At 46.5% G+C, this 20,018-nt stretch overlaps 1 protein-coding gene across 1 annotated transcript in view; it reads left to right on the top strand.

The window, feature by feature from the left end:
• The window catches only part of LOC308306800 (MAGUK p55 subfamily member 7-like), a gene marked incomplete at its 5' end in the record, with an annotated part of 139,009 nt that overhangs the window by 49,750 nt on the left and 69,241 nt on the right, over positions 1 to 20,018 (top strand). The window lies entirely within an intron of this gene.

Raw genomic sequence — 20,018 nt, 5'->3', positions numbered from 1 at the left:
GGGTCTCCATATATGGGTAACTGGTCCGATATACATCACTGGCCAGACAGCCAAGACATGGCACGACCTCGCCCTTTAGAGGCGTCTTACTAGTAGTTAGATATGACTTATATATACAGTAGAGCGTTCTGTGCGACCTTTGACCCGTTTACCCACAACACCCGGAGAACAAGTAGCGTACATGATTTCTGAGGCTTCCTCGGCCCCAGTGGCCTGTGGGAATCTAACCCGCGACCTTGAAGTTGTACGCGCCGAGGCATAAACCGAAACGCCGGCCACACAATTACCCCGTTTCTTGGCTCCGTGTAATTTCAGCCCGGCTCTCGGGGCTTTGTGTCTGCGAATGGCTTCCCTTTTCTATCCTGGTCAGCGTTGTTGTGCTTTCATCCCCAACATGCTCTCACGGCCCTACAGCCAGATGTCAACAAGCCAGGCCAGTGCCAGGCCCTGTCTGTCTGTCTGTCTGTCTGTCTGTCTGTCTGTCTGTCTGTCTGTCTGTCTGTCTGTCTGTCTGTCTGTCTGTCTCGACCTCGGGGGCCCCCCACCGTCCGTGGTGGAAAAAAGTACTCACATTCTTCACTTAAGTAAAAGTAACAATACTGCAATGTAGATGTACTCTGTTACAAGTAGAAGTCCGGTATTCGAAATGTACTTGAGTAAAAGTGCAAAAGTGTTGACATCAAAATGTACTTAAAGTACCAAAAGTAAAAGTACAAAATGTTTGAAAATAGCCGATCTACAAGCTCATAACGCGTCGCGATGCGACGCGTTGTGAGCTTGTAGATCTGCAATTTTCAAATAGACTAGGTGTAAAATAGGGTAAAAACTAAAAAGGGGTTCATGTATGTTTTATAATATTGTTTTATTGTTTTATAATATAATTTATACCAAAAAAGTAACTAGTAACTCGAAGTTTTCAAATAATTGTAGTGGAGTAAAAGTTCAATATTTGCCTTTGAGATGTAGCGGAGTAGAAGTAAAAGTACTGAAAACTGGAAATACTGAAATAAAGTAAAAAAAAAAATACCTCAAAACTGTACTTAAGTGAACGTACTTAGTTACTTTACACCACTGCCGACTGTAGCAGCAGTTTTCTCTCTCTCTCTCTCTCCCTCCACTCTTTCCTCCGACTTCCTGGGCGTCTTGTGTCTGCAGTGCCTTGCTGATTTCCATACCAAGCATTCCCCGGGCCCTGCCACCGGACAGGGCTTCCCGCATGTGGGCAGCTCAACTTGGACTCGTCTGCGGCCCCCGACTGTCCCTGTTCCACTGATGCGTCTTTTTATCGCTCCGCTCCGTTCCACTCGTCCCCGTTTCCCTCTTGTGTTGTTGTGTCTCGTTTTTTTTATCGTTTTTTAGTTTTTTTTGGGGGGGGTGCATCTGTTGTTGTTGTTGTTGTTGCTTTACTGTCTTGGAACCTGGGTGCCCAGCCAGACATGGCACATAAATGCGCGCACACACACACACACACGCACACGCACACACACACACACACACACACACACACACACACACACACACACACACACACACACACACACACACACACACACACACACACACACACGCGCACACACACACACACACACACATTCTACCAGTACAGTCAGACACATAATGTTTCTGTCTGTCAGTCTGTCTGTCTGTCTGTCATCATGGCACCACCCTTTGTTGTGTGCGGAGGCCCCGCCCACCTTTGATCTGATCCCGGACATGTCCTGCAGCCCCGGGCGCTGCCTCTATTTTCACTTTGCGGCTTTTCCTCCTGCTCAGACCACCATTTTGGCTCAGAGCCGGCCGGCGCGCTTCGCTCTAACCGCACCCTGGGGGGAGAGAAAAAAAGAGAAAAAAACGGGGAGGAGCACACCTAAGCCATTTTTGGTTCCTTGCCCTGCTCTCTTACATGTTCCGCAGGGCTGCTGTGCGTAATAATGTGGCTTTTGGAGGAATGTTCCCCCCCCCCTTCTTCTTGCACACATTGTCGCAGACGCTTCCTGCTCCGGCCCTCTCCTCCCTCTGATGTCGGGTCACGATCTCTCTCTCTACCGCAACCATAATGTGATTTACACCCAGGGCCCAGGCCGGCCAGCCAACCCTAATCATCTGGTGGTGTTATTGTATTTCACGTCACGCACATTTTCTTTTCTCACCGCCTTTGTCTGAGTCATATGGGGTTTCTCGAGAACATCTGAAAAACGCGCGTTTACGACGTGCGATGGTGCGTATGTTTGCACCACATTGTGGGTGTTGATTACGTTCGTTCTGTGTGTTTTAGCAGCGCTGTAGTGTATCGCCGGGGTGTCGTTTATATGTCGTGGGTGTGAATAGAGATCTCTGGCTGTCTCAACGAGACTGATATTAAAACTAGGAGTTGCTCTGCTGTATCCCAGACCCCTGCCAGAGGCCAACGTTGGGGCTAGCTAGGTTTGTAATTTCTCCTCTAAATGGTTATGTATAAATCACCAAATACGCTGTGATGACAGCTGTTAAAAGCACATTTAATAGCACTTTTCAGAACGCTAATTATTTCCATCCATTTCACCACTGCTTTTTAATGCTAAAGGGGATTTATACCTGGAACGTTCCCAGTGTCTCCCCAAAATGAACCAAACGCAAGCAGACCAGACCTTTTGGTGTAATTAATTATAGTAATGGTATGAACAGTAATGTATTGAGGAGAAACCCAACTCTTACATGTACTGTAGTAGCTTATTACATCTTAAAATATTGTGTCTAGTGATTATTCAGAGTAGAAGATCACACTGACAGTCCAGCATGCTCCGTTCCCTCTGCCTGAAGGACCCGACAGGCATAGCAGTCCTCTCTCCTGTACTACGATTCCTCTGTGGGGCTGTAATATTATTATATAGCCCCACAGAGAGCCCCAAAAAGAACCCAGAGAGCATGTCATGGTTATTTTTCCCTCTCTCTATGAAAACAAAACAAATACCAAAGGACTGTGATTGTGGCTGGGACGCCATCACGGCATTGTCACGTCTTGGATGTTTGATGGTTCTATATTTGTGTTGTCGGGCACAAAGAGAAGGGTGACTTTAAAACACCTTGGATGATTAGAGGGGAAGGCTGCTAACTATGGTCTCCCTGTGGTCTTTTTGGTCGGCCTGGACTTGTGGTTACCTCAGAGACTGCCATCTCCCTTGTGTTCCGCGTGTAATCACAAACATTGATGGTCTGCTCAGTGCAAGAGTGCAATTTGGTTGTCACGGCTTATTTAACCCTGGTGTGTCCCTATTCTGGGCTTGTCATAATAGGCGAAAATTCGCTGAAAATAGGCGAGCACTCGATGAAGATGGCTGATCCGTGAGCTCACATCGTGTCATGACGTGGCATTGTCAGCTTGTAGATTTTCAGTGAAAAAAACACCAAAGATTTGGTGTAGAGGGGGACATGAGACTGGGCCAAGTACAGAGCCCTGGGGGACCCCAGTCAACAAATTGTTTAGGTAATTAAGTAGTTTTGGAAACCAGCTATTCCCGATCCATTTGGCCCATAGGTCAGGAGCATATCTGCTTTTTCCTTAGTGTGGGGCAGCTTTATATACAACAGACCCGACGCTGGAATATCACAGGGACTGCCCTTGATGCTTAGTGCCAAGCAGAGAGGCATTGGCTACCACTTTATAGTCTCTGGTAGGACCCGGCCGGCAATTATTGAACCCCAATCTCCCAGTCTCAGAGCGGACATTCAAACCTCAAGGCTGCTGAGACAGTTTTTAGAGAGAATCATAAAGTCAAAGGTATCTCATCAGTTTGTAGAGAAAAAGAGACCACGGCAAGTGCTGAAGTGCTGGAGCCCACATTGCATTATGGGATAGGCTTGGAGGACAGAGTAGTAGCCTATAGCCTCCGTCTGGGAGTGCCGAGACCGATATTCTCCTCCGCCACAGCACAGAAGACTAATGGGCCCTTACAGATATCTCCTGTTACCAAATCACCCACGCCAATGGATTTATTGTCTTTTTTTCGATGCAATCTAACGTGACAGTAAATGTTGAGATTCTGCATTTACCCCATCTACCTGTGGCCTTTAGGTCAGGGTTAGCCGATAGGGGTTCCGTATCACTATGAGGAAGAAACCTGGTCATGATGTACAGTCAGGCTGTGCCCATTAAGGAAGCAGCCAGCAGGTCAGATGTTCCCGCCGGTGAAGTCACAGCCATTTGCACGCGGACCAATAAACCCCCCCCCCCCCCCAATGTGATTGTGTCGGGTCCTCGTTGTGCGCAGCACCAAATTGTTTTGGATGTGGCCTTTAGCTCGCTATTCCACATAATCAGCCTGAAATGTTCAAACTTGACATCATAACAGGAGGGCTGTGTAATATCGCTCTAATTTCCTTTCCGTTCCCGAGTGGGCCCGCTCCCGCCCTTACTCTCTCTCTCTCTCTCTCTCTTTATTTCTTTCTCTCTCTTTTTCTCTCTCGTACCATTTTGTCTCTCTCTCTCGCATTCCCTCATGCTATATTTCTGGGTGTGTTTTTGAGGAGGGGTGGGGGGACTCTTAACAGTGCGGGCCCCCTTATTGTCATTGAGTCATCCATTAAGTTAATTGTGATTAGTCGAGTGGATTGTATTCAGTAGCTCTGATTAATTGCTAGCATTTTTCAGACTGTGACTTCATGCAGTATTTAAGTGAAAAAGTAAAAATGTGATCTTCTGCAACCCCCATCTCTCTCTCTCTCTCTCTCTCTCTCTCTCCTGCAGAAACCTAAACCGTGTGATTTATTAGCTCAAATGTCAGGACAATGAAATAATTGGGTTTGGAGTGAGGCATAAACATGTGGCCGCGTAAAGAACGAAAAGGAATAAAGCAAGTCCCAGCCGTGTGCCTTTTATTGAAAGAATGTGTTATTTTGGATAAGGTTTCGGGGTTGGGGTGCGGGTGCGGGGGAGGGGGGTTTGCGGGGCAGACTTTGAGTAGAAAGTGGAGGTGGTGTTGGTGGGGTGGGGGGGGACGACGTTTGCGTCAGGCTTGACTTGTGTCTGTGTGGGGGAGAAGGGGAAGACATAAATGGTGAGTTGCTGCTGCCTTTGGGTGATAGAGGGCCTGAGCGCAGACTGACTAATAGGAGAGCGGCAGACAAAAGTCTGAGCGTGCCAGAGAACGCACTGGTGTTACACAATTCAATTCTCCTCCTCTGTGCAGCCAGGAAGCAGAGAGCCAGGAGCGTTCTGTGTGGAGATTGGGGAGAAAAGGGGGAAAACTGAGACTCAAGACACACACTCGCATACATACAGTACAAACACGCACCCAATGTGCACGAGTACCACAGGCTGCTAGCCTGGCATTTGCCAGACTGATAACGTGGATTCCACGGAGGAATGTGCGATCGAATCCACGTTATACATCTGGCAAATGCCAGGCTAACTGGGCAACACCTAAGAAAACAACAAAACCAAGAACGATTTTTCTTTTCAATTTTTTTTATTAAAGCACAGTATCACATTGAGGCAGGTACATACATAAACAGTGATGACACCTCAAGTCCCATTCCCATCACAATAATCATTGGTACAAAATAGTACAAGATCTGAGGCCATCACGGTACGTAGAAGTTCAGTATAAAAATAAGAAAAACCCTGCCAATAAAGGATAATAAAAGAAAACATTTTCTCCCCTTCATATTCCCAATTTAGTGTTAAGCCAATTCCCCCATTCCCATACTCTACGCTAGACCCATCCCTGCTAATCCCCATAGTAGTCATTGGGAGGGTGAAGACAACAACGGGTCTCCTCCGATACCCGATCCGTCATGCCCAAGAACGATTTTTAAAACAATATTTTTAACTTTATCTTGCCTGCCTACCGTAAATAGCAAGAGAGGTGAGACAGAGAGGAGAGACAGAGAGGAAGCTGCCGTGAAGTGATAACGCAGTCGTCGGCAGTGGCCATGGGTATAATGCGAGAACATTACGAGGCAGAAGACTCTGCAGGAGGCCCAGCCCACGACCTGTCTCTGCTGCTCTCGTTTGGGGCGATAGAAAAAAATAATAAACACAAATGTAAATTGCAGATTGGAGACTATTGCTGCATACTATATCGTCATTGTCAGGTGGAAAACTTGTATGTCCAAAACCGTTCGTTTTGCATTTATCATTTTAAAAATGATTTAAACTAGTGAAAACCGCGAGGCGTTGTGTGCTCGTAGATCGGCTGTTTTCACTACTTTTGTGCGATGGCCTTGTATGATGAAGCAGGGCTTTGCTTTGAGAAAGAACGTACACATTTAAAACTTGGAGATACAAGATTTCCACCCGACAACGACGATATGCAATCCACGATTTCACATCTGTGTTGCCAGCTAATTCAACTCAGAAGGTGGTCAGCAGCACCCCACATCACCCCCAGTTAGGGTTGGGATCCTTTAGGATTTTAACGATTCCAGTGGTTCACCCCCAAAATGAATTTTTTTCTATTGATTACTCATACCATGAAGACTTGAGTTCAATGATATTTTTCGTTTTTTGTCGCATTCCTAAGACAAAAATTTGATTATAGTAAATTTACCCTGATGGTTTCCCCATCCAGGGCCATGCATCCGGGTCCCCATCCGGAATCAATGGTGGTCAATTTACTATAATCACATTTTTGTCTTAGGAATGCGACAAATACAAAAACATATTGAAGTCTCTGTGGCATGAGTAATCAATAGAAAAAAAGTCATTTTGGGGGTGAACTACTACTTTAATGATTCCCTCTTAACGGTCCGATAACTTAAAGAGGTGGTGTTACATTTGGGTAAAAAATAAACCGCAGAAACCCGTTAAAACAACAGGACAAAACCGCTAAAAATCCCAACCCTACCCCCCCAGTAAACTCTCATTCGCTCGCATCATCGTAGCCTTGTGCCGATATACTATCATGCACACCTCTCACACCTCCTAATTCGTTGCTGTCCTCTGCTCTTGGTCCATCTGTTTATTATCGTTTTCTCTTTAAAAAAGTTGTTCCGGCCCTTCTGTCGTCGTCAAAGGCAGCCTGTGTTTGTTGAATAACAATTAAAAGTAGACGCTGTGCCGTAGCTACCGCACCTTTGCCACATTCTTATCAAGCACTTAGGCGCGCCATGCAAACCCAACAATATCCATCCCCTTCTCTCCCCCTCCCTCCATTCCTCCATCTCCGCTTGTTGGGCATCATTAGCAGCTGCCAAAAACTGCCGCCAGGAATATGACAGGATCAATGTCAGTCTCTCTCTTTCTCTTTCTCTCTCTCTCTCCCTCTCTCTCTCTCTCTCTCCCTCTCTCTCTCCCTCTCTCTCTCTCTCTCTCTCTCCCTCTCTTTCTCTCTCATTTCGCTGGTTCTCTCCTTCCTCTGCTCTCTGCTCTTCGAGGGTTGGTTTTCCCATTACGACCCATGGTGCCACCGGCTGCAGCTCCATGGAAAACTGTAGGCGGCTGTAATGCCCGCATGCCAACCGGCTGACGGCATTTGCCAACCCATTGGTCCTGACTGGCACAGCCTCGCACCAATCAATACAACAGCTCCGCCACACTCCCCGCTGGGCACGGCCACCCACTCTTCCCAGCCACTGGGTAAGCAGGGGATCAGCTGGACTTCTCATTAAAGACCTACAAATAGCGCTGGTTTTGACTTTCAAGCTATACAGTATATTATGCGCTCGGTGTACAAATTTAGATGACACATCCAATGTTGGTATTGTAAGATGTCCAACATTGTGATTGAATTTGGTTGACTTTTTGGAAAGAAAGAAAAATGTCTTTGCTCACAACGCAGCTTTTTGCCGACATCCGTAAGTGAGTCGTTTCGGCCCGAGGCGAAAGTGAAGCAATCGCTTGGCTTTGCGGTGTGTTCGGTACCAAAGTATCGCCAGACCTGCACACATTGCAATTCGATTTAAGATGTTTTTCCCTTCCGTGAATCAGATGAGAGAATCATGTCAGTCACTGGAATGAACTGTTTGGCGTTTTGACATGCCATGCTTTTCCCATCTGCATCAGATGGGCCCCCACTCTCCTCTCTTCTCTCTGACACAATGAGGGCCACCAATTGAGTCCGATGGGATGTCTGGAAGCCCCCCCCACACACACATGCATTCAATCAGAGAGCACACTTCACATCTCCTGGCCTCGCCCGTGGATCTAAATACCATCCACTTGGGTATAGGGGTAATTTCACATACATTGTGTGTGCATCTATATACACAGCAACACATTGTACTGTGTGTCCTAGGTAGATACAGTATACACAATTGAGCGTACACAAACAGACTTTACAGAAACAAAAAACACGTGAGCACTGCAGACACACAGCACTAACTAAACACAACGCATCGCGCGGAGAATAGCTCCAAGAGGCTTTTTGATTGAGACAATTGTCGGGAGGAAGTGTAGACCTCTGTTAGAACCCACGAGGTCTGAAAGAGATAGTAGTGTCTGTTTACATCACACTGCGAAAGGCGAGTAGAAAGTAACGACGCTGGCCGGGGATTAATGGAGCAGCTAATGAGATTAGAGGAGACAGCACACATGTTAGTGTTTTGCAGATAGAGCTGTGTGCTTTAAAAGCAATATGTCCTCCACTTGATGGATGGCGCCCGGGTTTTTTTGGAGCGCTGCGAGGGAAGATGGAGTGCCACGCCACGGAGCATGACAGCATGAGTGGAGAGCTACAGCGCCGTTGGACAGGGCTCGCTCTCTAACATGTTAGCGCACGTGTAATTTATGTGTGTGTGTGTGTGTGTGTGTGTGTGTGTGTGGGGTTGCATGCCTCCGCTGCTGTGTTTGCATGTGCGCAGATGTGTGTGTAAGGAGCGTATGCACGGTCGAATCTCCAGTTGTTAATTTAACTGTGAGGGGGCGATTTCACAAAAAAAGGATTGGATTCCGCTAGACCTGCACAAATGTAGGCACCCGTCCCTAGCTCTACTGACAAATATTTCCTCAGTATTCTGGTGCTATTTGTGCACATTGGTATCATGCGTCAGGCTTGTTCCGATTTGGCGATTTCACCGTCTTATCGCCAAAGGAAGGGAAAATCACAGATTGGTGATTATTTATTTATTTTTCATTATTATCTTTATTATTATTTAGAGTAGACAATTATTATTTTAAGTTCACAATACAGTCAGGAGGAGAGCGAAAACATATTTTCCACACAAAAAAGCCTTCAGTTCCATTATTTGCTCTTCTTTAAACGAAGAAATATTGTCCAGTTGAGAAATAACTGATGCTATTACAGCATCTGTGCTCTTATTGGTCTTGTTAGTGGTAGCGGCCATGATGAATAGTGAAAGAACTACAACTGCACAGGCGCTTCCCGATGGCGTCACACCCGGTCTCACCAAGATCCCGCCAGTGGCTGCCGCTGATTGGTTTGACAGGCCGCGGGTCGGTGTAAACTCCAATCTCTGAGAGATCCCAGATGGATGCTATATTGTGAACTTAACTTGTGAACTCAATACCGCCCCATCTGGCGGAGTCAGGTTATGGGTAACCAGGCTAATAAGCAAACAGTAGGCACAACATTGGACCCTTTCTATGCAAATGAGCCTCATTGCAAACCCCCCCAAAAAATGCAATTCACAAAACCAGCACTAATAGCTACTTGCAGTTAGAGCGCAAGTTATTAGCGCAGGGGTATTCAACTAGATTAGGCAGGGGGCCACAATTGCAAAATGACTTGAAAACAGGGGCCACAAGACTGTTACAACACAAATGAACTTAATGTTCACCGTTTGTTCTGTGCTAAAGGTCCGATAGGACACAACAATGGACATCTTGTGTCCATCAACTTATCAGGGCGCGCTTTATACTGTATTCATGCATTTTGATGCACTTCGGATAATGTCTGTGGCAGTCCTTTATAGTGCATTGGCTTTGATTTTGATATTAAGAAAATAGGAAGTAGATATTTCAGTATGTTCTATGCGCGGATCCCTGGTATGGACACGTCTTTGTGAGAAAGATATTGGAGACAGATTTGCAAGGTGAAGTACATGTTCGTATGAATGAAAGCTTTTTGCATTTTGGTTATATCTGAGGTCTGAGCACCCAACTGATGAAAGCACATGCTTTTATGATGTGTTTCATGAACCATTAGTTGAGAGCTCTACCATCTTTCAGACCAGACCGGATCTGGTGAAAGGATGAAAGAAACTAGAATGACACGGCAGATGGAGAATTATTTATTTGATGTAATGGACAACATCCTCTCAAAATTCAGAAATAGTGGCTACAAATGCATGGAGATGGCATGTGATGAACGGACTGCACTCAAAACTCATCTGTTGCTACCTGGCTACATGAAAAAATAAAACAAATTAATTGAAACCTACATCATTTGGAAGGTATTGAGATTGAGAGAAATGTCTGTCTGTTTGTTTCTTTGTACAATGAAAAAGGTCTTTATACTGTACTTTTGATACTTATTGTACTTTTACTTTTGATACTTAAATAGATTTTAACACTAGATACCATTCTACATGACTTGTGAACTGCAACACTTTGACCCAAGTTATTTTCCTATGCACCATAAAAGTAATACAATAATACATATTTCGAATCTAGAATGGGGCCACAAGAAGCTCCCCAGGGTCCGGATTTGGCCCACGGGCCGCCAGTTGAATATCACAATTAACATCTTCAGGGGGCTGGTAATAACTGAAGTGTATTAATAAGGGAAATCGGTGTCACGCCTACGTTCATGGCAGCACTGATCGTAGCCAGGTGAAGGCATTGACATGTCAGGCATAAGAGGAACCTTCAGGTGTGTGTAAGGTTTGAGCGGCATAATATGAGTCTGTGTCTACAACGTGTAAACCAATACATGAAACTCCCCATTCAACCCCACCCTGGCACATCTGTTGAGTTGTGAACGTGAGAACACATAACTCTCAAAACCCACATCTGAGGCTTACCCAGATTATGATCTCGGTGGTTCCCTAAAAGCAAAGAAACATGGACCCCCTCTTCCTCCCCTCACAGCTAATCATCTACGTGAACACATCCTATACCCTCTCTTCCCCTCTCGGCCCCCTCTCCAGGTGCCCTTCTTCTTTCCCTGCTCGCTTTAACCTTTCCGCGCCACATTCCGGGCGAGTCCGGAGGGGTTGGTGGGGGTGTGGAGGAGGGCTGAATGCGGGCTTTGTTGCCCCGTTACACCCCTCTGGCGCTCAGGAGCCGTCTTCGCTCCCAAGTGCTTCCCAGGCCACTTGTGCAAATGGAAGATGACATGTGAAAGCACTGTTTTCTTACCCGGGATAACGACTTGGGAAAACACTAAACAATTCCAGGCAAGCGATGCAGAACTCTCTCTCTCTCTCTCGCTCTTGCCCTCTCCTTGCGACACAAGTGTCTCTTTGTGTGTCTGGACACTTACTGTACTGTAAAGGGCCCTCGCAGACACACAGACAGTCACACATTGTGACTAACTACCTGGCGCTGTCCGACCGTGTACTGTAGCACTTCAGACTCGGCCTGCATGCTTGTTGAGTCACACAGACACTGGCAAAAGAATCGCACGCGCAGATGCTTATAGGAACATTCTCACTCACACATACGCACGCACGCACGCACACGCACGCGCGCACACACACACACACACACACACACACACACACACACACACACACACACACACACACACACACACACACACACACACACACACACACACACACACACACACACACAGAGAGAGAGAGACACACACACACGCAAAAGCCATGCATATGCACACCCCTTAGGACACAGATAAGTAACTCTGGCTCTTTCGGCCACACTCAAAACATGTGTAAATGCTGCTCACACATGCATACAAAACAGATACGTACACACACATGCACGCCCGCGCGCATGCACACCTGCACTCACACTCACAAACACACATTTCATGCACACATGTACTCATACACACATACACACGAGTTTAAAGTAAAGTACATACACAGACCCACACTCTCACACACACACACACACACACACACACACACACACACACACACACACACACACACACACACACACACACACACACACACACAATGATACACGCACATCTAAAGTAGGCTAATGTACATACACAAACACGCACTCACAGCTATGGCTGAACGCACTGCGCAGGCACCTGTCTGAAGTGCGGAGGTGGGCTGCTAAGTATGTTTTCACAGCGAGTGGGCTAATGACTCTCCGCTCCGACATTAAGGTTTAAAGTGTGTGTGTGTGTGTGTGTGTGTGTGTGGGGGGGGGTGAAAGACAAATGAAGGTGAGCGTTCCCGTCCATGACCTCTGCACCACTACATTACCAGTATCTGGCAGCTCCTCCCTGGAATTTCCCTCCTGTAATTATCACGATAATGACCCACCAATTTTCCCTTTTTTCTCAGTATACTTGTTAATTACGGGCGAGGGGTCAGGAGCAGGGTTAAGGAAATGAAACGGGAAACCGGAGCCCAGGGTTAGTGGTGTGTGTGAGTGTGTGTGTGTGTGTGAGTCGTGGGGGGAGAGAGAGAGAGAGAGGCGAGACGGGGCGGAGCGGAGCGGGGGAAAGTCTTTTATTAGTTGCAATCACAAGTGATTTAATAAAACAGGTGGAAAGGCATGCAACAGGTCACACAGAGGGCACCTTTCAATGGCACCGGGGGCATGAACTTCAAAAAATATATATATATATATCGTCACTGTCGGGCAGAAACCTCGCAATTCCAAGTTTCAAATTTGTAATTTTTTTTTTCGCAAATTAAAGCCCTGCTTCACCATACAAGGCTGTTGCACAAAAGTAATGAAAACAGCAGATCTACAAGCACACAATGCCTCGCGGTGCGAGGCGTTGTGTGTTTTTCACTAGTTTAAATCATTTTTAAAATGATGAATGCAAAACGAACGGTTTTGGACACACAAGGTTTTCACCCGACGATATATTTATGTTTATATAAAAAGTACTATGCTGTAGCTCTAGACATGCTCTCTCTCTCTCTCTCTCTCTCCACACACAAACACATACGAACCTTCATTTGAAGAATTACGTCTCTCTCTCTTTCCCCTCCTCTCACTCGCTCTCTCCACTGACGGTTTAGGTTTTCATCCAGGAACTCACTTAATTCTTAACAGCGCCGTATTAAGCTTTATAGATGACTATAACACTAAGTGGATTTTCCGATTGTGACCCAACTACGCTAATTATTCCGCGAATATCGCTTTACAAAGAGCGTGTAAGTAGGCGCGTTCCAGGGCTCGTATGCCATTCCGAATGAGGTAAGACGAACTGACACCCTCTCTCAACCAGCAACATATGATTGCAGGTAATTGTGTTTTAATGTACGAGAGGTTCGTTTCTGGGGGTTGGTGGCGTGTTTTGGTCTTTTTCCGCGGTCAACATCTGGTGTGAAAGAAGCCTGCCACGTGTTTCCACTACTACACTTCTTACCTCACAGCCTACAAAACAGTGCCGTCAATACAGCACGGCAGTCGGGGGCAGGAGTTTATTGTCGCCGTCACACTTTGCCCGTTAAGTGACGCCGTGTCAAAACAACATCCCCGTTTGTTTTCCCTCGTCTCTCCCAATTTGGAGGAGAGGAATAATGTTTGCGTAATTCCACACGCCACTGCCCGGGGCCATCGTTTGAGTGGTCGTTACGGGTCTCGGAAGGCCGCGCGTGTGAAATGGAACCCCCCCCCCCCTACTTGTTTTACCCTGGCAAATTGAGGGGCTGGTGGAGCGTCCAGTTAATACTCCACCCTAGCAGCAACACCGCTGATCCCTCCAGGCCAACTGACAGCCAGACAGTGTTAATTTTGATTTATTTATTTATTATGAGTTATATTTTAGTCATCTGAAAAGTTTAGTTTAGTTTTAGTCGACTAAATATCATATGATCTTAGTCAACCAAAATGTACAGTTGATTTAGTCGACTAAAATGTATTTTGGCGGGCCTTGATGGCGTCGCAATGGCTGATTTTACACTTGGTTGCATGCTGAAGATAGCAGATCTACAAGCTCCCAACTTGTGAGCTTGTAGATCTGCTATTTTCAGAGCGCAACACCCGAGCGCAACCACACATGAAAGGACTTGTCTTTTAGTTCTACTGGCTCTCTTCTCTATCACTCCTTCCCTAACATTTTAGTGTAGTTTTTATTTGTTGACGGAATTGTCATCGTCTTAGTTTTAGTCATCATAGCTTAGTTTTTATTTAGTTTTCGTCAGTGCAAGTCGGCGAACATTTTTCGTCCTGGTTTTAGTAGACATGATGAACACTGCAGCCAGCCAACCCATGTGCATTCTACCAACCAGACTGCCAGCTAGCAAGTCATCCGTCCTTCCATGCATCCATCTCTGTTCCATTCACCCATTCATCCATCTCAGCCAAAATACCGTATGCTATGTGTCGACCAAAGTGTTTTTTTTCCCCCAGCTGAAATCCCAAGATGCTCTCCTAAAACACCCATCTGGGAGTGCTTCAGAGTGCTTTGGGAGGCACAGCAATTCTTCAGTTGAGACCCTTTGGTTGTCAGGCAAACCAAACCAACCGTCTCATAGCAGAGGTAAACATGTCGGCACAAGGTAGAGAGAGCACTTGCTCTGTCCTTGGCTCTCTGTGAAGGGGAGGCTGGTAGAGGGAGAGAGGACGGACCTGCCACCGGGGTACATGAGAGAATGTTAGAGAGGCAAGGGCTGACATTTCTAAAAGGGCCTTCTGGTGAAAATATCGAAAATAGCAGACCTCTAAGCTCACAACGTGTTGCGCTGCGACGCGTTGTGAGTTTGGAGGTTGGCTTTTTTCAGTGCTTGATACCACACTGAACTAAGCATAACCAAGTCAATACCGGAGATGTGACGCAACGGCAAGGATTTCTAAACATAAGATTTCAACATAAGATGCTGCATTCAAGTTCAGAAGAGTTTGGACAATGCTGCCTTCAGGTATGGCATGGAAAGAGGCCATTTGCATTTCTTTCGCCATAGTAAAAACTGCATTCATTCATTGTCTGGGAGGGCACTTTTTACAGACGGATAAAAGGGCAGGGGCTCAAGCCCCCTTTGATGTCTATGTGTGCACGTGCCTGAGTATAATCGCACTTGTACATGTACTGTTTTTTGGGGGGTTTTTTGCTTCTGTGATTGGATGGCTGGATAAAAAAGTTACGGTGCAGCAGCATTCAAATCAAAGTTGGAACGCTTGGAACAACCATTTTTTTTATCTGCGACCAATTGCTGGAGAATAGGAGTTCATCACCTTGTTATGCTGCTACCTTTTGTGGCATGGTGTAAATACGCAGTGCTCCCTTTGAAAATAATTAAAAACATAATTCTCAGGAAGGGGGGAAAAAAACACTATGGTGGACTGGACACACAGCCCATTAGTTGTGGGCTCGCTGCATGCACCCTTACGTGTCCGTAACTCTTGAGAGTCATGGTGGTCCATGAAATGTAAAGGTTTGAGAAACACTGGTATTGTACTTGTATAGCACAGGGGTCTTCAACAGGGGGTCCGGGACCCCTAGGGGGTCCTCAGAGTTACTACAGGGGGTCCTCCAAATCTTTGTGTGATAGAAACTTGTTTTTTCTCCTTTTTTATATGAACCATTTGAACCCCAGTGTCCATATTCGGAGAACTTTAGACAAAAATAGCAGATCTACAAGCGCACAACGCCTGCAAAGAGCTTTGGTGTAGAGGGGAAAAAGAGCAGACTAAGTACAGAGTGAAAGGTCAAGTTTATTAAGTATTGATGGTTCAAGTGGGTAAATATCTGAAAACACAAATTGATATGAATCCAAAATATACTGATGCTTGTGCTGTCAAACGATGAAACTATATGGAATCTATGAACGTGTTGTGGGGGTCCCTGCTTCATCTCTCTCTCAGCTAAGGGGTCCCTGGCCTGAAAACGTTGAAGACCCCTGGTATAGCAGAGTCCACATACAGTACCAGCTCTGACAGCGTGATAAAACCGGTTCCGGAAAACGGTTCCAAATGTGATGGAAGCGAGGCGTTTCCGGTTCCTCAATGTTGGATCGGGTTCCTCCGGGTTTCCAGATCCCAACCCTACTCATGACCAGATGATCCCAGCCTTATGGCCCCTCCCCGCCAGCTCACACATGAGGAGACATTCATAACATACGTCCTATAGTCTTCATCTGCTGTAGCTGTACGGCTCCACTGTGTGCTGACAGCTCCATGGATCATCATAGCTCCTTCCCATTTGTTAGTTTACATGATGGGACTCTAGAATTCACTCTCTCTCCCCCCCCCACCGCCCCCCTTTTTCTTTTTCTGTGTTTAGCTACTATGTAATGTATGAAGTGGGGAGCCGTTTGTCAACACGTACTTAAGACCGCTGCCTTATCGTTGTGTGCCGTTATGAGTGTTGTTCCAGCAGCTCTCCTCATTGCGCTGCAGAGATTAAGCTATAGCATTGGGTGACTTGCCCAACAATAACAGTCGGAGGCATTTATGTGTTAGAAATGGAGTAATAGAGTTTGGGAGCATATGGATCCGATCAGGTCAGAAGCCGAGCCTCCGGATCGCCTTACCGATGACTAATTGACCGCGGTCTAGAAGGACCTTCTCATTCCTTCCATCTCCCCTCTCCCCCTCTCTTCTATCTGTCTCCTTTCTCTACTCTCTACTCTCTTTCTGTCCTCAAACATATAATTTCTGGGCCAGTCTCACTCCTCTGAGTAATGTCTATTTTTAGGCCAATTCGGGGCAAAGAAATAATGCTTGGGAGGGGGAAAGAAAAAAAAAGAAGAAAAGAAACCAAAAAAATAAAATAATGCTTTTTGCTCTCCCGTGCGCAGTAAGCTTACCTTGTCCGTGAGAACGTCAGAGTTGCTTGATGGTTAAGTGGTGCCTCGTCTTCAATTACTAACGTAGCGTGGCCCATTCATCAGGCTTAGTGATTGTCCAGCATCAATCATCTGCTTTTTAAGTTCGCTCTCTCTCTCCAGGCCTGTTTGGACGTCTGGCCTGACTTCATGTACAGCCCACGACCCAGGTTTCACCCAAGCATTATACTGTACACACGGACATGCATGCATGCACACAGGCTCTCTCTCTCTCTCTCTCTCTCTCTCTCTCTCTCTCTCTCTCTCTCTCTCTGTCTCTCTCTCTCACACACACATACACGCAGACACACACACACACACACACACACACACACACACACACACACACACACACACACACACACACACACACACACACACACGGACATGCATGCATGCACACAGGCTCTCTCTCTCTCTCTCTCTCTCTCTCTCTCTCTCTCTCTCTCTCTCTGTCTCTCTCTCTCACACACACATACATGCAGACACACACACACACACACACACACACACACACACACAGGGCTGTCACGATTATGCCATTTTACATGACGATTAATTGTCACTCAAATAATTGCGATTAAGGATTTAATTGTGGTTTTGTCGTTGACAATTACATTTCCGTTTGGCTTGTAGACTTTGAAGTTGCACATGGCAGACAAAGAAACTACTGACATATTTGACAACTTTATACTTTAAAAAGAACATTGATATTGGAAATAGCAGATCTACAAGCTCACAACGCGGCGCATCGCGACGCGTTGTGAGCTTGTAGATGTGGAGCTTGTAGAATGGAGCGACCGGGTCGCTAAATCACCGACCGCGGCACTAAAGCGAGCGACCGGGTCGCTAAATGGAGCGACCGGGTCGCTAAATCACCGACTGCGGCACTAAAGCGAGCGACCGGGTCGCTAAATCGACCGACTGGGACGCTAATTCCATCGACCGGGACGCTAATTCCACCGACTGGGACGCTAATCCAGCGACCGGGTAGGTAAATCCACCGACCGGTGGTCGCTTCCACCGACCTACTAACCCTAACCCTAACCCTAAACCTAACCTCAGTAACCTTACCTCAGTTAGGCTAACCTGCCACGCAACCTCCCGACCGTTACCTCAGTTAGGCTAACCTGCCACGCTAAATCACCGACCGCGTCGCTAAATCACCGACCGCGTCGCTAAAGCGAGCGACCGGGTCGCTAAATCGACCGACTGGGGCGCAAAATCTTCCGACCGGGTCGCTAAATCTACCGACCTAAAACTGCAGGCAGGTCGGTAGATTTAGCGACCGGGTCGGTCGATTTAGCGGCGCGGTCGGTGATTTAGCGACCCGGTCGCTCGATTTATCGACCCGGTCGCTGAAAACTACCGACCACGTCGCGACCCGGTTGTAGGTCACTAAATGATCTCGCTCCTACTGCTATTTTTGAAAATGGTTGAAAATATATGAACATTTTTCAACATGGAAACGATTATGACGCTTATGGCAAAATAATTGTGATTAGACGATTATGTAATAATTGTGACAGGCGCGCACACACACACACACACACACACACACAAACATATCTGCATACTCTGGATAATAACACAAACGCAGACTTGTCTATGGTATACACACATACTGTACATACACTTACACATGTGCTCAGTCATGGATTATTCACAGGCTCGGACGCATACGCACAGACGCTGGAAATACACATGGAAGCATATGAACACACACACACACACGCACGCACGCACGCACGCATGCACACCCCTAATGATCAGTGGTTCTCAAAGTGGGGTCATTGACCCCCCAGGGGTCATTGAGGAGGTTCCACTTTAACCCCTATACTGTATTATGTTGGCTATTTGAAAATCTACTAGGCCTATCTCACAGCACATTTTTGAATATCTTTGAAACACAAATCTTGTATGGGAGATTGGGAGGTCCTTGACCCCAAATCATGTTAAACCCATTCAGAACGGGTACACATTATTGTGTATCATTATGTTATGCTTTAACTATTGAAAAATAGCAGATATACAAGCTCACGAGCTCTGCGAGCTTGTAGATCTGCTATTTTTTTTTTATCGTGAAAATTAGAATTTTTGACCCGATTCTATAAGCCATCGTCAAAGAAAAGGTCCTTTTCTCTTAAATGGAGCTCAGTTAGTCTGTTCTTGAGAGACTACTATGTCAGTGGTTCTCAAACCTTTTCATGGAAAGGACCCCCAAACTGATATTTATTTGGCCACGGACCCGCATCTCAAAATATCTAGTTCCAGGGACCACCCAGAAGCAAAATTATATTCAAAGATTTGCCGCGCGGCACCAAGTGCCGCGCTGTGAGCTTGTATATCTGCTATTTTTCACTGGTTAAAGCATTCAATAATTCTAGGCCTAAATGGGTTAAGATGGGGGGGGGGAGTCCACGGTCAAATACATATCAATTTGGAGGTCCTTGACATTAAAATGTTTTGAGAACCACTGCTGCAGATTCTCCCAAACTCACACCCATTCACTTTCCCCCTGCCTTGACTTCCTGTAGTGTTTCTCTGGGAAATGGCTTCCATGTGGCACTGGGTGTTGATGCCCGCCCGTCCGTCCATCTGGTCTTTCAACGCCAGCCCCTTTAGCCCTGCTCCAGAAAAGGCCTGCTCGCGGATCTCTCCACACCCCCGTCCCCGTCCCCCGTCCCCTCTTCCCCTGCGCACAGCGACCCCCTGCTTTCCCCCTGTCCGGAAAGTTTATTTAGCTTCGAGCCTGTCTTGTTTGTGTATTTCCTTAACGGGGGCGAGCGCTCCTCTCATTAGTGGCCATGCTTGACTGAGTGCTGACGATAGCGCCCCGCGGGGTGTCTTGGTGAGTTGGGAGGGGGACGAGTGTGTGTGTGTGTGTGTGTGGGGGGGGGGGGTGACACTTCGGTCAAGGAGGTTGGAGGCACTGTGGAAACGGCCTCCCGATACTTTCACATTCATGGACACACGTACATTTACACACACACACACACACACACACTAGGGATGGGACGATAAGCGATATTATCGTGTATCGTGATAAAAAACACTCACGATAATCGTATCGTTGGAGATTTAATTTATTGTGATATCATCCTCCGTCATGCACTGGAATCAATTCATCTTTTATTTGCCAAGCTGCATATCCGGTACCACTTAAACCCTCTACAATTGGTAAAAGGTACGTATAATATACGTACTTGTCT

This window comes from Nannobrachium achirus (assembly GCF_963921795.1).
Source record: "Nannobrachium achirus genome assembly, chromosome: 21".
NCBI classification, from domain to species: domain Eukaryota; kingdom Metazoa; phylum Chordata; class Actinopteri; order Myctophiformes; family Myctophidae; genus Nannobrachium; species Nannobrachium achirus.
The sequence above is the reverse complement of the archived record's forward strand: the minus strand, read 5'-3'. Positions and strand labels throughout refer to the sequence as shown.